The sequence below is a fragment of the Gossypium raimondii genome, chromosome 6 (assembly GCF_025698545.1).
Source record: "Gossypium raimondii isolate GPD5lz chromosome 6, ASM2569854v1, whole genome shotgun sequence".
Lineage (NCBI taxonomy): Eukaryota > Viridiplantae > Streptophyta > Magnoliopsida > Malvales > Malvaceae > Gossypium > Gossypium raimondii.
In genome coordinates this window covers 36,582,455-36,601,729 of record NC_068570.1, presented here as the reverse complement: position 1 = coordinate 36,601,729, position 19,275 = coordinate 36,582,455, and the positions used below count along the sequence as shown (strand labels likewise).

The 19,275-nt window shown below is 34.1% G+C and overlaps 1 pseudogene; it reads left to right on the top strand.

Annotated features, from left to right (window-relative positions):
- Positions 1–4,272: 4,272 nt before the first annotated feature.
- Positions 4,273–18,155, top strand: LOC105773214 (cysteine-rich receptor-like protein kinase 18; annotated as a pseudogene).
- Positions 18,156–19,275: the final 1,120 nt, after the last annotated feature.

Here is a 19,275-nt window from a genome sequence, read left to right as displayed (position 1 = left end):
TTTCAAAATACGATCCTTTTTTATTAATGCTAATTTAAAAAAATGCTTGAACTAAATTGAAATGAGCATCAAAGGCCCTCTTGTCCCACGATAACAAAATGCCACATCCCGTAAGTTAGGATGCAACATTTGAACCCTCGAGAATAAGCTTACCTTTAATTTTTATTGAAAATTCACGTATTTTAAGAATTAAAAGAATATTTGGCTATTTAGGTTTAACGAGAAAATCGAAACCCCGTAAGTTAGGGTACGATTTCTCGATTCTCCAAACTGCAAAAATACTCGATTTTAAAACATTTCCCTTTTTATGAATTTGGGTGAAAGTTGATGAAATATCTAAAAATAATATATGTGTAGTTTATTTGATTATGCTTTAAAACAAATCATTTAAAACTTTGAAAGGGTCATATGTGGCTAATAATGATAGTGTAACATGCATTTGAAGTAACAATGACATAATGTGCATAATAAAATATAACATACGTAGCGTTAATATTAATAAATCATAAAGTTAAAGCGCAAAACGATAATACTCATAATAATGCAAATGATAATATAATAACAATAATAATATAAGTAACGACCACAATAATTATAATAATTGAAATATATATTTAGAGTAGTAAAAGTAAAATAAAAAATACAAAATAAAAAATGTGAAAACGAAATAAGGGAAATATTAAGTAAATAAAGTAAATAAATAAGGCATTTGATTAAAAAAGGACTAAACAAATAAAAAATAACAAAATAACAAACAAAACAGTTTGTAAAAAAAATTAAAGTTAAATGGACCCAGGATAGAATCAAAATTAAAATAAAATTAAAGGGAAGAATTTAAAAGGAAAGAAAAAAGGATCAGGCCTAAATGAAATGCGCACAAAGATACGAGGGCCGAATGGGCAATAAATCCAATCCCTGAACATGCGTCCCTTCCCCAGGGGATCAACGAGCCAGGGACTTATTTGAAAAGCTAAACAAATTCTATGGTTCGATTTAAAATAAAAAAGTACACAAAAGGACTAAATCAAAACAAATTGAAAATACGGAAAGGCCAGGGGCGTAAATAGCCCATAACAGAAAAAACATACGGATCCCCCTTGCGAGTTGGGCAACGCGCAGATCCTAGGGTGAAACGACATTATTTTGGCCACTGGGATTAAAGCCCAAACCAACGCCATTTCAATCCTTTATAAAGGCCAATTTTTTTTCAAAAATTTCATTTCCCCTCTTCTTTTAAAAAAAACTCAAAATACTCTCTCCCTTCCCTCCAAATCCGACCATGACTCCGGCCATTGGCCACCATGGCAGCTATCGGTCGTCGGTGACGACGCCACCGTCCATGGTGGCTGAAGAGCACAAAAAAAAACTTGTTTGAAGTCCGTCACCCGTGGAGCAAGGATTTGAAAACCTTGCCAAACCTGGCGGAGCAACAAAGAAACATTTTGTTTCTCCTCTTTTTTCAGCGTGGCCTTTGGTGGTGAGTGGATTAGGCGACCTAGGTAAGTTTCCTTCCCTTCTTTTTAAAAAAAATGAAATAAAATAATCGAAATGAAAAATAAAAAAAATGAAACAACAACTACCTCTGAAAAGTTTTCTATTTTTTATTGCTATTTCGATCTCTGTACAGTTTTTTTGTGTCTGTAAAAAATATACATAGCAGTTTCGTGGCTTTTATAGCTGAAAATACAACATTCTTTTCTTCTTTCTACTGCTATTTTTTTTGTCAGCCTCTATGTTGTTGCGCGTTTGTTTTGCAGGTACGAGGGTCGTAGGCCAACTGTGTACAGAGGTGCTGACGTGTGCAAGGAGGCAGCGTGGCTAATGCGCGGCGGCAGCAAGCTAGGTTTTTTTGTTTCTGTTTAGGGTATTGAGCCACTGGGCCATTAGGTTTTTTTATTTTTTTGGGCCATTTGGTCTTGGGTCTGTTGTATGTAATGGGTTTAATTTAGTTGGCTTTGGGGTTTAAGTTTGTTTGCTTTGATTTTGGGTTTATGGTAGCTTGGGTTTTGGTTGGTTTGCTTATGAGCCCCGGGCTAAATTGGGCTCATACAACTATATTTTCCTGTTTCCTTGTAGATAACATTTTATGGAATCGGGCAATTGGATCAACATGAATGTCACACTATCCAAACTTTTTTTGGTAGATTTTGAAAACATTTATTTTTGGGATATGTGACATGTAATAAGAGTATCTTGTACATGTTTTAAGTACTTACTACAAATGGTATGTTCTATATTTGTGCGATGAATGTATGCTTTTGGTTAATAATATGTTTGTTCATGGTATAAAAATTCAATTATAGCGTGGAACTTGTCATGTAATAGGTGTGTTTTGTATTTAAGTTGAGTACATATTTCTATGTGTTCATATTTGGGTGATGGAAAGATGTTTAAGCTTGGTTTTAGACCACTTATGTCTATGCCTTTTGTGTTGGAATGAAGTGTGCATATAACCTTGGGTTTGGTTAGTTGATATAAATAATTTGGAAATGTTTACATTGTGGTAGGATTGAATATGAATAGGTAAAATAACATGGTAAGTTGGTATGTGTTTTTATGTATGAACTCATGGGTTAGAATGTAACTTATTTGATATGATTTGTGGATAAGTTTGTTAATTGAATTGTGGTGTCAATGAAGACACGTTGGGTAGGCACTTAAGTTAGATGATTTTGGCATGTTTTGGGCTTGTTCAAGTGTGTTTTGAATATGTTTAATTGTTGGTAAATAATTTGTTTGATGTTCAAGTAAGCACATTTCGGTAAACTTACATTTGAAGGAAAAATTAGGGGCACACGGCCTGGGACATGGGCTGTCACACGGCAATGTGTTGCACATGGTCGTTTTACACGATCGTGTGTTTCAAGTCAATGTGTCACACAGTTTGGGACACATCCTGCGACATAGTCGTGTGACCCTTGTTTTTAAAATTTTTAAATTTTCCTAAAACTTTCAGTTTTGTTTCAAATTAGTATTATTTTTTAAAAGCTCTGTATGTCCGATTTAAGGTCAATAATCGTATTTATGTTATGAATAACATTTGAATTTGATTTTTGTTATTTAATTTGATATTTGAATAGTTAAATGTTAGTAATTGTTCTGATGTGTGTTGTAATACTCTATAACCTAACTCAGCGACGAAGATGGGTTAGGGGTGTTACAACATTGATCTTCTATTTTAGTTCCACCAGCATTACATGCTTATTGAATCTCATTCTCATTTTTTTGCGACTCTGAAATACACAACCTTCTTCAGTTGTATTTACCATTTCTCTATTGAATTGACACTAACATCTGGCTATTCATCATCAACAAAATTTGTTTCCTTCACAACAAAACACTGATATTTCTTTGTTTTTTTTTCTTTCTCTTAAACTATTAATGTAAAAAAAAAAACCTCAACCAAAACATAAAAAAAAATCAATATACAGCCTATCTGTGCCGGCAACGAAGATAGTCGGCACCCCAAAAAAATTTCATTTTTTTCAAACATGGATGCCGACAGATGGAAAGCCAACACCAAATATATATATATATATATATTATTGACAAAATACCATTATCGACAACTAGAAGGTTGACACAAATATTTATTTTTTTAAAAATATTTTCCCAGCAAAAAATAACCGATGCCGGCAAAGGGAAGGCCAATACCAAAAATAAATTATTTTCTTACCCGGGTCTCGGTCTTGAGAAACACGGGACCAATTTTTTTTTTTTACCTACCACGGGTGCCAACACTAAAAAATACCGAAATAATATTTGAATTTTTTTTTGGTACCGACCATGTAAACGCTGACACCTAATCAAAAATATTTTTTTTCAAACCGAGAAATACCCGTATTTTTCAAAAAGTAGACCCAGAAATACAAACGGGTATCGGCCATTGCAATGTCGGCACCAAAAAAAATATTTTTTTAAACCCCAACCCAATCAGCAAGCAATCATTACACGGTGATTGACTTTGGTGCCAGCCACCGAAATGCTAGTATCGCTCGACACTATAGATTTCATGTAATTTTCATTATAGTTTTTCAACCTTAATTATTTTTGTAAATATTTATATTTTTTGAATTATTTAAGTAAAAAAGCCCAGCACTAATTAGCCCAACCAGAGTAATTACTCTGACAGGCAGGTAGTAAATTCAAAGAAGCAAATGAAACTTGGAAAGGAAGTGGGAACTGTGGCAAAATACGTACCACAGAAAACGAGTTTGAATGTTCAAAACAAAACCATCCAATTCAACATATATGATTTTTCATTATGTTTGCATTATTTTCAATGAATTAAGCGAAATTCTTTTCCGAAATTTTGTTTGATAGGTAGACATTGACTTGGATTAGTCAAAAAGATAACCCGAAAACCAAGCTTCCTAGCATGGACTGAATCTTTTTGCTTTAATGGGCGCTCTTGAATCTTTCTCCCACTCCAGGCAAGGCAACCAAAACACAAATACTCCCATCTCTGTCGAAACATATCTGGAATACTAAGTTCCCACTTCTTTTTTCTCGATTTTGGTTCCTTGAAATTATAGAATCTCAAAATGTGGATTAAACTTAAAGCTCTTTCTTCAATTCTCTCCCATCTGCTTATCGGCATTGCTCTCGTTGACGCTAACCTACGATGCTATGACACTGGTAATTTCACCCTTAATAGTACATATGGCAAAAACAGAGACCTTATTCTCGCTTCTCTCCTACCTAATGTCTCTGCAAATGGTGGTTTCTTTACTGCCAGTATCAGCCAAGACTCCAACAAAATTTACGCTCTTGGTATGTGTAGAGGAGACTCTACTCCGAACGGTTGTTATACATGTCTCAATGCCTCAATCCAGGACCTCATAGCTAGCTGTCCCAACCGAAAAGAAGCCCTTTCATGGGGAGGTGATCCTCCTTGTCTTGCACGCTATGCAAACCGCCCCTTTTTCGGAATCCTGGAGCTACAACCCACTGATGCAGGCTATAATACGGCGGACATCACGTCCAACTTAACTCAATTTGATACTATTTGGGAGAGTTTGATGGACAGAGTGGTGAGCAAGGCTTCCAGCGGGTCTTCTACTAAGTATGCAACCGGGGAAGCAAATTTTACAGCATTCCAAACGATACATGCACTTATGCAGTGCACTCCAGATTTATCACACAAGGACTCTGATTCCTGCCTAAGGCAATCCGTGAGTAACTATGAAAGCTGTTGCCGTGGAAAGCAGGGAGGTTATGTTCAGAAGCCTAACTGTTGGTTCAGATGGGATTTGTATCCTTTCTATAAACGCAATGCTTCTACTGCTGCAGCCCCATCCTTATCTCCGCCATCCTTATCTCCTCCACCTCCTCCCCCAGATATAAAAGGTATGTAAGCATTTTCTACATGACTCGTGAGTAAATTGAATTAAATTAAAACTAAAATATGCATCTTTTCAAAGAAAATTAATTCTAATAGGTATCATTCTAAAAGAGCTTGACATCTATAAGCAAATATATTATATATTAAATTAAAATAATTATATCAGTAAAAATGCTTTCAATTCAAAATATCAAAACATATTATGGATTCAAATAATTAATTGATCAAAATTTCCAATACATAATAATGATATATAAGATTTTTAATTTTTAAACATAACTTAATAAATTTTATATTATGTTTACATATATATTTTCATATAAATTATATAAATAAAACGATATATACGAAAGTAAAAAAGGTCAGATGTTGGACCGGGTAGAAGATGGGATATCATTCCTATCCTAAAGGTCACCAACACTAAGGCACATAGGTTGGATAAGGTTATAGCCTAAAGGTTTTTGAACCTTTATTTCTGCCTTTTCATTGTAGGTAATCAGAGAGTTATTATTATTAAAGTTTCAAATTTGTTGGCTAGCTATTGCGGTAGTTGAAAGCACTAAAAATATCCTACCCCTAATAAATAATGAAAAAGAATAGTAAAAGGGAAATAGGGTCAAATCCTCAGGGACTGGATTTGCACAATATCTTGTTCTGTGAAATCCCATGCAGAATCTTACCCAAGGAAACCTGCGGTCCTGGAAAAAAATAAGAAAATAATAGAATTAAAGGTTTTGATTTGGAAACGAAAAATAAAATAAAAACAGAATTAAGAATATTGAATCGAAAATTCGAGAAATTAAAAATAGAGTTGAGAGAAAGAAAATTCTTATGGGAGATTCCAGCCTCCAGTTGTCTTATTCCGCCTTGGGTTCAATCCTCGGCTTTTAGATGATCCTTCTCAAACCGAATAAGCCAGTTATAGTGGAAGAGGACGCCTACAACCACCAGCTCCAAGGATTTAGACTTACGATTTGGTGGAACCAGACTCTAGCCAACAATCGCTTCTGTAGGATCATCTTATGCTAGATCAACGCTTCTCAATGGCGAATCCCATGCCATTTTGTCTCTTGGGCTCGCCGACCTTTGACGCAGTAAGCTAACGAACTGACTGTGCAACCTACCCAACACATACAAAGAGGCCGCCTTCGCATATGTTGAAAAGCTTACTTCTTAAGGGACATGGACGGAAGCGTCAGCCCTGTAGTGCAGACAAACAATGAATACTCGTTGAAAAGGCTAAGTACGGATTCTAAGCCTCATAAACCCTTTTGGGGATTTTCAACAACCTTTGGCTAGATGGGTTTAGTGGCTCATGGTTGTGGTGGAAAAGAAAATAAATATAATAAAAATGGAGATTTTATTGAAAGGAAATATGAGAAGAACAAAAGTCTAGACTTTTAGGGAGAGAGTGTTTATAGAAAAAGATCGATCTCTTTTAAGTCACTTCACCTCTATTTATAGTGCTAGGGGGATAGTCTAATCCTACTTAAATTCCCAAAAGATAAATACATTTAATTGAAGATAGATAAAGATAAATAAAATTAAATCCTAAAATTAAATAATCTTAATAATTATCTTAATATTAATTATCCTAATATAATTAAAATAGAGTTTGATAGAATAAAATCTCTTCTTTTTGCATTTCAACCCTTGTGTCCTACATGTTTGCACTTTTGGCACCAATTTTTTCTTGTGTCGCGTATTGGCCCATTTTATCTCTAAATTCATGCTTTTGGCCCTTAATTTTACTTTTACCTCAAATTTAGTCTCTATGAGATAAAAGATCATAAATAGCTCAAATTAGATGATCATACTCAGAAGAAATACATAATTAATACATAAAAATACGTTATTCTAGAGTGTTATCAAATTTTCCCTACTTAGCCCATGCTTGCCCTCAAGTATGTTTCCTATCTACTGTGAAAGTTAGATTTTGCCATAAAAGAAATACCACTCCAAAGTTTTATAAAAATCAGTCAAAAATGCATATGAAAAATAAAGAGAACCCTAAACTTGCTTTAAGTAAAACAAAAAAAGTTTTCCAATTAATACACACAAAAATTAGAATCGACTTGAATTATTTAATGAAAATTAGGTAAATTACCAAACCTACCAAGACACCCTATTTGTTTCCTCCTTTAGTCCCCAAATGATATTTTTTTTCTTTTTTATTTATTTTGATTTTGATTTATTTATTATTTACATTTTTTATGCTTTAGGAATATACTAAACCTTTTGACGCGAAGAAAGATAACAGCCAATCACCCCACCCCAGTTACTCAGCCCAACAGACTCCTAATTTATTATAATTTTTTTCTTAAGAACACATCGAACCTTTTGACGCGAAGAGAGATAACAATCAAGCACCTCACCTCGGTTACTCAGCCCAACATGTTCTTAAAAATTAATTTTGGTTAGCGGAGTTTTACGTAACACGTCACACAACCTTTTGACGCGAAATAGGATGACAACCCAAGCACCCTACCTCGGTTACTCAGTCAGTCACGTTTTTAAGTTGCACTCATAACCATGGAAACATTAAATGACATTTTATTAATAACTTTTTTTCATGAGGACTTTAGAGAAAAACAATCAAGTGTCAAAAATAAGTTTCAGTAATTACCTTAATAGTCATGAACATATTTTAGCATGCAAACTTATTAAGTGTCCACTTTGTATTAAACTTGATTAATTTTACGAAAAGCAAGATAAAGTTAACTCTATGAATCACAATTATTTTTAGCCTAATAAGAATAAAACAGTGGAGATGACATCAATTATGGAAAATCCGTAATTTCTTCAGAAAACAAGAATCATGTTTGTAAGTCAAACAGTAGGCAATTCTTGGTAAAAATCTTGGGCATGAAAAAGGGCAGGAGATTCTAAATAAATATGGACAAAATAGAGCCTCAGGCCAAAAATAATCACAGCAACAGCAACTAAAATCACAGCAAAAAATTACAGTAATAACGAAGAGTACATCCCCTCTACTGAAAGCACATTGTCCTCAATGTGGACGAAAAGAAATAAATAGGTAGAAAAGTTTAGAAAAAAATCCTCGTGTTGTTACTGTCGATCGCATATGATGGCAATGAGCTCAGTCAGTTGCTGGCCAAAGGTTTCAAGTCGGGCCTCAATACGCTCTAAGCATTGCTCAACGGTTTTCTTCGCATTTTCGCTCTGTTTTATCTAAGCAAAAGAAGAAAAAATTATTAATATCCAAATAAGTAATAAATAATAAAATAAAATAAAGTAATAAATAAAGTAAAGAAAATAAATAAATAAATAAATAATAAAAATTGAGTTGCCTCCCAACAAGCGCTTGTTTAACGTCGTTAGCTCGACGCTGTTATTGGTTCTATGGTCGTTCCAAATTGATTTTCTCAACCATGTGGGCTTGAAAATTCTCATAAAACGGCTTCAACCGCTGGCCATTGACTACGGATTGCTTTCCAGATTCTTCACTCTCTATTTCAATCGCTCCATGTGTGAACACTTTAGTAACAATAAAAGGTCATTGCCATCGTGATCGAAGCTTACCTGGGAATAATTTTAACACAGAGTTATAAAGTAAAACTTTTTGTCCTACCGAAAAATGCTTCTAAGCTATTCTCTTATCGTGAAACAACTTTGTCATGTCTTTATAAATACGAACATTCTCGTAGGCATCATTGTGAATTTCTTCCAACTCTAGAGCCTGTATAACAAAAGGTAATAGTTTAGTATTTGGAGATAATAACTCATTAACAAATTCAAATTCATCAAGTTCAGAATTATCTTCATAAATTGACTCAAAATTCTTTTCCACTAAAGAGTCAATTATGTCGATACGATTTACGCTCAAGATTTCACTTGGATGGCTAATGGCGTCGTAGACATTAAAATTTACGATCTCCTCATCAAACTCTATCGTGAGAGTTCCACTTCGAACGTCAATTTTAGTACTAGTTGTACTAAGGAATGGTCGACCCAGCAGGTGATCTGAAGATCCAAGAGTGCTATCATCCTCTATTATGATCACATAAAAATCTACAGGGAAAATGAACTCGTTAATTTTTACCAAAACATCCTTAAGGACTCCTTTTGGATGCACAACAGACATGTCCGCCAATTGAATGATAACACTTGTTTTTGTCAAAAAAACCGCGTTAAGTGATTCATAAATAGAATATGACATTACATTTATAGAAGTCCCTAGATCACACATAGCCTTTTTAATTCTCAGATGGCCTATTTTGTATGGTATTACAAACATGCCCCTATCCTTACATTTTGCCGGCATTTTCTGCTGTAACACTGCAAATAAATTCTCACCAATATTCACCCTTTCATTACATATTAATTTTCGATTGTTGGTGTAAAGCTCTTTAAGAAATTTAGCAAACTGTGGTATTTGCTTAATGGCGTCCAACAGTAAAATGTTGATCTCAACATTCCTAAATGTTTTGAGGATTTTCTTGTCCTCTCTACCTCGTCGACACTGGTTGAATCATTCTGGAAATAGAGGTTAAATTTTAGGTAATAGAGGTTTCGGTCGTACCTGTTTATCTTTCTTGGGTTTTTTTGGACTATTTCTTAGCCAAGATTCTTATCAGAAATCGGTTCCAGTACCTTTTCGCTTCGCAATGTCACTGCATTCGCATTTTGTCTAGGGTTTGGTTCTATTTGCAACGGTAGTTTCCCTTGAAAGGTCAATTTCTCGATCGATGTGGTCAACTCTCTAATGGATGCCTCAGTTTTCTGTTGGAAATCCTTCGTCTCTTTTTGGAAATTAAGAGTTTTCTATTAAAAATCAGAAACATTAGCTACTAACTTTTGATCATGGTTTCTAGAAAATTACATGAACCTTACGGCTGCTGTGGAAACTGATTTTGGTATGGCTGGTTATTTCGTGGATTGGCCTTATAACTTAAGTTAGGATGGTCCCTCCACCCTGGGTTGTAGATATTAGCGTAGGGGTCGTATCGACTTTGTGGTGGCCCAGGGAAATTTTCTACAGAATCTAGATGGGCCGTGGTATCATCATACAAACTGGGACATGCATTAGTTGTATGATCGTGTAGCACATATTCCGCATAACCGAGCTGTCTTTACTTTTTCTGCAATAAGAGAGTTCATCGTATTAGTAAGTCTATCAACTTTATCCTCTAAGGTTGAATTACTTAGTTGGTGAACCCTTCTAGGGGGTTCAATATTGGCTCAGAACTGCTGAGAATTTACATCCATCATAGAGATCAAGTCTCTCGCTTGTTGGGGAGTCATGTTGACCAATGCTCCTCCACTAGCGGCGTCTACCGTATTCATCTCCATGGGCTTCAAACCTTCATAAAAGTATTGGAAGAGAGATTGCTCCATTATACCATATTGTGGCCAGCTTGCACATAACTTCTTAAATCGCTCCCAATAATCGTAAAGGGACTCAGCTTCTTTTTACTTTATTCTAACGATCTCTCTTCTTAGCTCAGCTACTCGAGACGCTGGAAAAAAACCTGTTCAGAAACAAACGAGATAAATTAGCCCAAGTTGTAATAGATCCAGGGGGTAAATAAAATAACCATTCCTTAGCGAAATCTGCTAGGGAGAAAGAGAAAGCAAGCAATTTAATTTGATCCTCAGTTACCCCATAAGGTTTCATGCTAAGACAAACCATATGAATCTCTTTCAGATGCTCGTGGGGATTTTCATTTTGCAACCCAATAAAAGTTGGCAGTAACTGGATTAAACCTGACTTTAACTCAAAATTAGTATCCACAGTAGGATACGCGATGCACAATGGTGGTTGTTCTGTTGGAACTTTGGCCAGTTGTCGGATCGTTTGAGCCATTGGTTGGTTTGCTAGATTCAGGTTTTCGTTAACCCTAGCGTTAAGCACTTCTTCTGGTGAGTTGACTTCTACTTTTTTACTTTCAAGTGTTCGAGAAGGGTTTTCGTTAACCCTAGACTCAGCTTCGTCGTCGGCTTCGATTTTTAGTGGTGGGTTACTTTTAGTTCCAACCACCGCTGACTGTTTTTTCGTAAATTTGTCTCCTTGCGATTGGCTCTAACAGTCTTCTCAATTTCTGAATTGAGCGCATATCTCAAGCAACGGTGCCAAAATTTGATGCGGTTGTTGAAAGCACCAATAATATCCTATCCCTAATAAATAATGAAAAAGAATAGTAAAAGGGAAATAGGGTCAAATCCTCAGGGACTGGATTTGCACAATATCTTGTTCCATGAAACCTCAGACAGAATCTTGCCCAAGAAAACCTGCGTTCCTGGAAAAAAAATAATAAAATAACAGAATTAAAGGTTTGGATCTGGAAACGAAAAATAAAATAAAAACAGAATTAAGAATATTGAATCGAAAATTCGAGAAATTAAAAATAGAGTTGAGAGAAAGAAAATTTTTATGGGAGATTCCAGCCTCCAGTTGTCTCGTTCTGCCTTGGGTTCAATCCTCGGCTTTTAGATGATCCTTCTCAAACCGAATAAGTCAGTTATAGTGGAAGAGGACACCTACGACCACCAGCTCCAAGGATTTAGACTTACGATTTGGTAGAACCTGATTCTAGCCAACAATCGTTTCTATAGGATCGTCTTATGCTAGATCAACGCTTCTCAATGGCGAATCCTACGCCATTTTTTCTCTTGGGCTCGCCAACCTCTGATGCAGTAAGCTAACGAACCGACTGTGCAACCTTTCCAAAACATACAAAGCGGCTGCCTTTACATACGTTGAAAAGCTTACTTCTTAAGGGACATGGACGGAAGCGTCAGCCCCGTAGTGTGGAGAAACGATGAATACTCGTTGTGAAGGCTAAGTACGGATTTTAAGCCTCATGAACCCTTTTGAGGATTTTCGACAACCTTTGGCTAGATGGGTTTAGTGGCTCATAGTTGTGGTGGAAAAGAAAATAAATATAATAAAAATGGAGATTTTATTGAAAGGAAATATGAAAAGAACAAAAGCCTAGACTTTTGGGGAGAGAGTGTTTACAGAAAAAGATCGATCTCTTTTGAGTCGCTTCACCCCCTATTTATAGTGCTAGGGTAGATAGTCTAATCCAACTTAAATTCTCAAAAGATAAATACATTTAATTGAAGATAAATAAAGATAAATAAAATAAAATCCTAAAATTAAATAATTCTTAATAATTATCTTAATATTAATTATCCTAATATAATTAAAATAGAGTTTGATAGAATAAAATCTCTTCTTTTTGCATTTCAACCCCTGTGTCCTCCATGCTTGCACTTTTGGCACCAACTTTTCCTTGTGTCGCTCATTGGCCCATTTTATCTCTAAATTCACACTTTCGGCCTTTAATTTTGCTTTAGCCTCAAATTTAGTCCCTATGAGATAAAAGATCATAGATAGCTCAAATTAGCAGGATCATACTCAGAATAAATACATAATTAATACATAAAAATACGTTATTCTAGAGTGTTATCAGCTATGTATTGTTTGAATGTTTAAAGGGTTGCCCTTTGTTTAAACTATTACAAGCCTTTTTATTTTTATTTGTATATGTGTTTTGATTAATAAATCATTATAAGAAAGAAATAAAAAAATTAATCATCTAACCATGAATAAATTTGATTTTTCCACACCAACTCTGCCATAATCTTCACCTCATTAAATACAATAACGAAACATATATAGCAAACTCCATACCATAATAAATTTGTTCCTTTAACTATTTCCCACAACTTCCATGGTCAAATGTAATGAATAGTGCATCAAGAAACAACTATCTTCCTCTAATTAATAAATTCACAAACTCTCGTTTATAAAAATTCATTGAGTTAGGCTCAATTGCAAAACTTCAATTACATGCTTTCCTCCCGGCTTAGTTCAAACAACAATTAAGTCTCTAATATCCCATCACTTAATTTTTTGCTCATCAATTTCACATAAAGTGTAAAAATTGGCCATCACCATTTCCCTGGAATAGGACTTTTAAGCTCTAATATCTCATACAGTAGTCATTCTGTTCATCAATCTCACACAATGTACACCAAGACTATCATAATTTTGAAAATTTCTCATTCTCTCCTCATTTTATTAACAACCATTCATGCTTAACAATATTCAAATTCATTATAAACGTGTTTTTACCTCAACTATTGATTAATCCTCACTCTACCAATTGTCACAAAATTGAACTCAAATCTTTATAAATACAAAACTTTATATTTTTAATCCCTATCAAATAAAGATCTAAAAAGAAATAATCAGACATTCAATTTATTTTCATTATTTACGTCCATAATCTTCAAAATAAATAGCAGTTCAATTAATAAAAAGTAAATATATAATAATTGATTTATTGGTTGTTATCTAAATTCCAAAACAAAAAAAGATATATGTGATAAATAAAAAATAGAGAATAAATAATTTAAAATTTAATAATAATAAATTTTAACAATGTAAATAATTTTATAGAATTATTTTTCTATGACCTTTCAACATAATAAATTCTATCTCTATACATAATTAATAATATTAACAATAATTAAAATAATTCTTGCATGTGTGATAAAATATATAACATGCAACTTAGAGCTACATGAAAAACTATTATGTCATGTGAAAGTTATTTTTTTCCGTTTATTAAATTAATGTCGATGGAGTCTTAATTCGATTGACATGAACATTATTGCTAATGTATGAGGAAAGGTTCGAGTATGCTGAAATGCATTATACTCTAATTTATGGGTTGGAAAGAAACTATGGGTAGTTCTAGACATTGTGTAAAAAAAAACAGATACAATCAAAACCTATAATGAGATTATTCAACAAAATTTACTAAATTAATTAATTAAAAATTAAGTTAATTAATATTTTATAAAATTTTAATTAGAAGAGTCTCAACCACTAAAATTAATTTGTATTTTAGTTTAATAAATAAATTTCAGTTTATTTTATCAATGTAATTATAAAAATTAAATAATAATAAAACAATTTTACTTTAATAAGGATTTTAATGTTAATGGTAATAAAATAACTAACATTTTATTATAATAAAATGAAATCTAATATTAATGGCAATAAAAATTAGGATGAATAAATAATTTTAGAAATTATCAATATTATTTATAATTTTTGAGTTGGTAACAGATAGAGATGGAGATAATAGGTATCATTCCGAAAGAGCTTAACGTCTATAAGCAACCAAAACTTACTGTTATTGTTATCTAATTTGTAATTATTTCTCGTAGTTATCTGATATCCTAGACTTGCAAAATTACAAAATTTGTCCAAATATTCATCCAATTTGAGAGCCTTCTTTTCTCAATCCAGCACTCATCTTCGTCTCTGATTGCATTTGATTCAAACAAAAAATTTGAGGCTTTCCTATGTTTTTCATTTGTTGGAACAAAGAAAGTCAGTTCCACTGCTGACTAAGTGTTTAGCCAATTTATAAAAGAAAAACCCCTTAACGAAAGCTTTCATATGGAAAATTTTGCAGGCATCAATCTAACCTACCAAAGCTTTAGGTGCTACAATGACTCGGGTAGTTTCACAACCAGCAGTACATATGGAAAAAACCTTGACTATATTCTCGATTCTCTCCCACACAAAGTCTCTGAAAATGGTGGTTTCTTTGAAGCCACTGGTGGCCAAGACTCCAACAAAGCTTACGCTCTTGGGATGTGCAGAGGAGACTTAATTAAAGATGACTGTTATATTTGTGTCAGTTCCTCGGTTAATGATCTCAGAGTTAAGTGTCCTCACTGGAAAGAAGCCGTTTCATTGGCAGTTTTACGACCGTGTATTGTACACTATGCAAATCGCCCATTTTTTGGAAACTTGGAGGTAGAACCCACGGATGCAGCTCATAACAATGAAAGCATCAAATCGGACGTACTAACAGAATTTGAAATGGCTTGGGATCGTTTGGTAGTCAGTATGAGGACAAATGCTTCCAACGGCTCTTCTAAGTTTAAGTATGCAACTGAGGAAGCAAAATTTACAGAATCTCAAACTATATATGCACTAATGCAATGCACCCCAGATTTATCACGGCAACATTGTTGGACCTGCCTAAAGCGAGCCACAGAAACCCATGATGACTGTTGCCGAGCGAAGCAAGGTGGTTTTGTTCAGAAGCCTAACTGTTATTTCCGCTGGGATTTGCATCGCTTCTATACAGTAGGACCTAACACTACTGCTGCTTTATCTCCTGCACATACATTTACAAAAGGTAAGTATGGCTAGATGACTCGTAAGTAAATTGATGTAATAAAAATTACCAAATTGGAACATGGAAACCATCTATTCATTCAATCTCTAATATGGTTTGAGAGCCGTCTTTTCTGAATCCAGCATTCCTCACAGCCAACGACTTAACCACAGCTCCTTTTCTCAATCCTTCTCATCCTCTTCATCTCTGATTGCATTTGATTCAAACAAAAACACTGCAAGATCATTTGTTGCAACAAAAGAATAGTCAATTCGACTGTTGAGTAAGTGGTTAGCCAATCAATAAAAGGATCGGCTCCTTTGATTGGATTTAGTTAGCCATCTTCTTTTGTATTCATTTCAGCCTAAGTAGATATGGTTGCCAGCACACTTAGTATCTAGTCTAAACAATCTTCCACTATATGAGTTGCAAGCTTTGCTCTCTTGCTAAGGCTAGTTGAGTTTTTGTGTTTCTTGTTACGTGTCCTTCCACGAGTTGATGATAAGATCTCTTTTTTCTGGGAAAAAATTATCAGATGAAACGAAACAAAACAAACCAATATGGATACCACTTGGTACAAGCTTATCAGCTACTCTAGGACTAGCTCTGTTTTCTTCTTGTGGTTTCTTTATCTGGAGAAGGAGAAACGTTCAAGGTATGCACTATTAGATCATGCTGGCATTTACAAATTTATGTTATAATCTTATAGCCAATCACATTTTGTTTTATTACAGAGGATAAAGGCCAAGAAGTTCGATTACTTGACTTGGTAATGGGAAGTGTTCCTCGTGGGAACTCAAGCGAAAATTTTGATCTACAAAATATAGGAAGGTCGCAGGAGTTTCCTTCAATTCAATTGAATATTTTACAAGTAGCAACCAATAATTTTTGTGATGAAATAAGCTAGGACAAGGTGGTTTTGGCCCTGTATACAAGGTAATTATGGTTAGGAACTAAAATAACGTAGTTAAGAAAAAATGCATGTTAATATGTTAATTTGTAGGGCACACTAGCGGATGGAAAAGAAATTGCAGTTAAAAGGCTCTCAAGAACTTCTGGTCAAGGGCTGCTTGAGTTCAAGAATGAGGTCATGTTAATTGCCAAATTACAGCATAGGAATCTTGTGAGGCTCTTAGGATGCTGCTTAGAGAAAAACGAAAAGTTGCTTGTATATGAATTCATGCCCAACAAAAGCCTTGACGTGTTCCTATTCGGTTTGATCCTTCAACCTTTAAATAACAACATTATCTTATACATACACAAAATAAATTTGAATATTTAACTTGTCATTTCTTTTTCTCTCCTTCTTGAGCATTTGTCAGATTCGAGTTTGCCTGCCCAACTAGTTTGGCAAAAACGATTCAATATTATTAAAGGAACTGCCCGAGGTATCATGTATCTGCATGAGGATTCTCGTCTTAGAATTATCCACAGAGACCTTAAAGCAAGTAATGTTTTACTTGACCATGAGATGAATCCGAAAATTTCGGACTTTGGTATGGCAAAAATTTTTGGCCGAGATCTGAATGAAGCAAATACAAATAGAGTAGTCGGAACATAGTAAGTCTATTAATTGGTTCTTCCCAACTTATTAACTCATAAGCTTACAGGGTTACATCTACTTATTTCTTCACCATTAGTTGTTGCCAACTTCAACTTATCCATATTCATCGACCAGTTCTGAGAAATATGTCCTCTACATCAATATCATATAAACTAGAAGGACCCCATGCAAGTAATGAATCTTAGTATGTTTCATGGTTAGTGATTAGAAACAAAACTTGGTTTTGTTACCGAGAGTATCTGATATGTGATTGATATACATTGAAAATCAGTTCATGTTTGTAAAGTTTCTTATGATTATCTAATTTTGATTTAGTTTTTCTTCACTGTTTCTTATGAACGACAACAGTGGATACATGGCACCCGAGTATGCTATGGAAGGACTTTTTTCTGTCAAATCTGATGTTTTCAGTTTCGGTGTCCTTTTGCTGGAGATTATAAGTGGAAAAAGGAATAATGGGTTTCATCTTTCAGAAAGCCTCCTGACTTTTGTATGTTTTCTTATCCCATCAAAATTTAAATAATAGATTAATACCATGTTATGTATACTACGCTAATTCTAAGTAAGAATTGTAGGCGTGGAAACTATGGTCCAAAGGAGAAGGAATGGAGTTACTGGATAAGAATCTTGTTGAGTCGAGTGTGCCCAACGAGGTGCTTAAATGCATCCAAATTGGGTTATTGTGCGTGCAATCAGATCCGGCAGACAGACCAACTATGTCAACAGTGGTTGCAATGTTAGGAAGCGAAACCATAACAGTTCCTCTACCAGCGAAACCTGCATTTTATGTTGGACGTTTTATTGCAGAATCAGTTCAACCCAATTCAAGTGATAAAATATGTTCTGTTAATGAAGTTACGATTTCAAACATGTCACCTCGGTGATTGATTAGTCATTCCATCTTCAATTTATTCACTATTACAAGATATGATAGATTCTAAAAATTTTGTTAAGCCGCTCTTTTAGCTAAATGTTCTGCAACATTCCTGCAAAACACAGGGAGATGTTCTTCCGAGTTTTCTGTATTGAACTTTGATATATATGTAGTAAATGACAAAGGGGTATGAAAAAACTGGTATGAAGCTGACTTTTCAAATCCAAAGTGGGAACGGTGGGAAAATCATTCCATTACCGAAGACAGAGCAGCAAAAACGAGTCTATTTGTTCAAAACTGAATTTTCAACGAGTATGGATGAGAAGGTACAATTTTCGTTTCCTTTTTCTTGGATACAATTAGGGCTAGTTTGGATGGGCGGTGTGTTTGCCTCCGGTGAGGTTAAAAACAGCGGTGGCGATGAGATTAGTTACTGTGGCGGTGAGATTGGATACTTGTGGCGGTGAGATTAGAAACAAGTGGTGGAGTGTGTGTTTGGATTCAAACGCAATTGTAGAAGTGTGAGGTGAGAATAAAATGACTATTAAGGACATCGATTAGAATTGATATATAATAGAAGTTTTTAAATTATTTAAATTTTTAAAATTATTAAAATATGTGAATTTATAAATTCATTTAATAAAATATTAAAATGTATCTTCCAATATTTTAATGAATTATATAATTAATTTAAATTATTTATTAGATAAAATGATAATTATTTTAATTTTTATAGTTAAATATTTTTTATAACAATGTTAAATATTATTTTTACAAATAGTAACATTATACTTGGATCAAATTTTAAAGTATCTAAACGGATAAATTTTAATAAAAAAATAGTAGCATAAGACATAACAAGTTTCATTATTACTAGAAATTAGGTTATGATACAAAATGTTTTTACAAATATGGATTCATTAAACTAGTTGCAATGGTTTCCCTTAACATCATGATTTCAAGGTCACTTTCTCTATTAGAAGAACTCGATTCACCTCTGTCAAACTGGCTTGAAGAGACTGGCATGTCGGGTATATTCTTAAATTCTCGAAAATCCTCATCATTTGACGAAGCATGTCTTCGAATGTAATTATGCAAAACCATTGATGCAATAACTATTAAAACTTGCTTATTGAATGAATAACTTAGAATATCTCTTAATATTGGACATTTTTTTTCCACACTCCAAATGTTCGTTCAATCACAGAGCGTAACGAAGAATGGGCATGATTAAAGGTTTCTTTTTTTCCAGATACTTGATGATTACCTCGACGAAAATCAGGTAAATAATATCGTTCCCCCTATACGGACCTAGAAAACC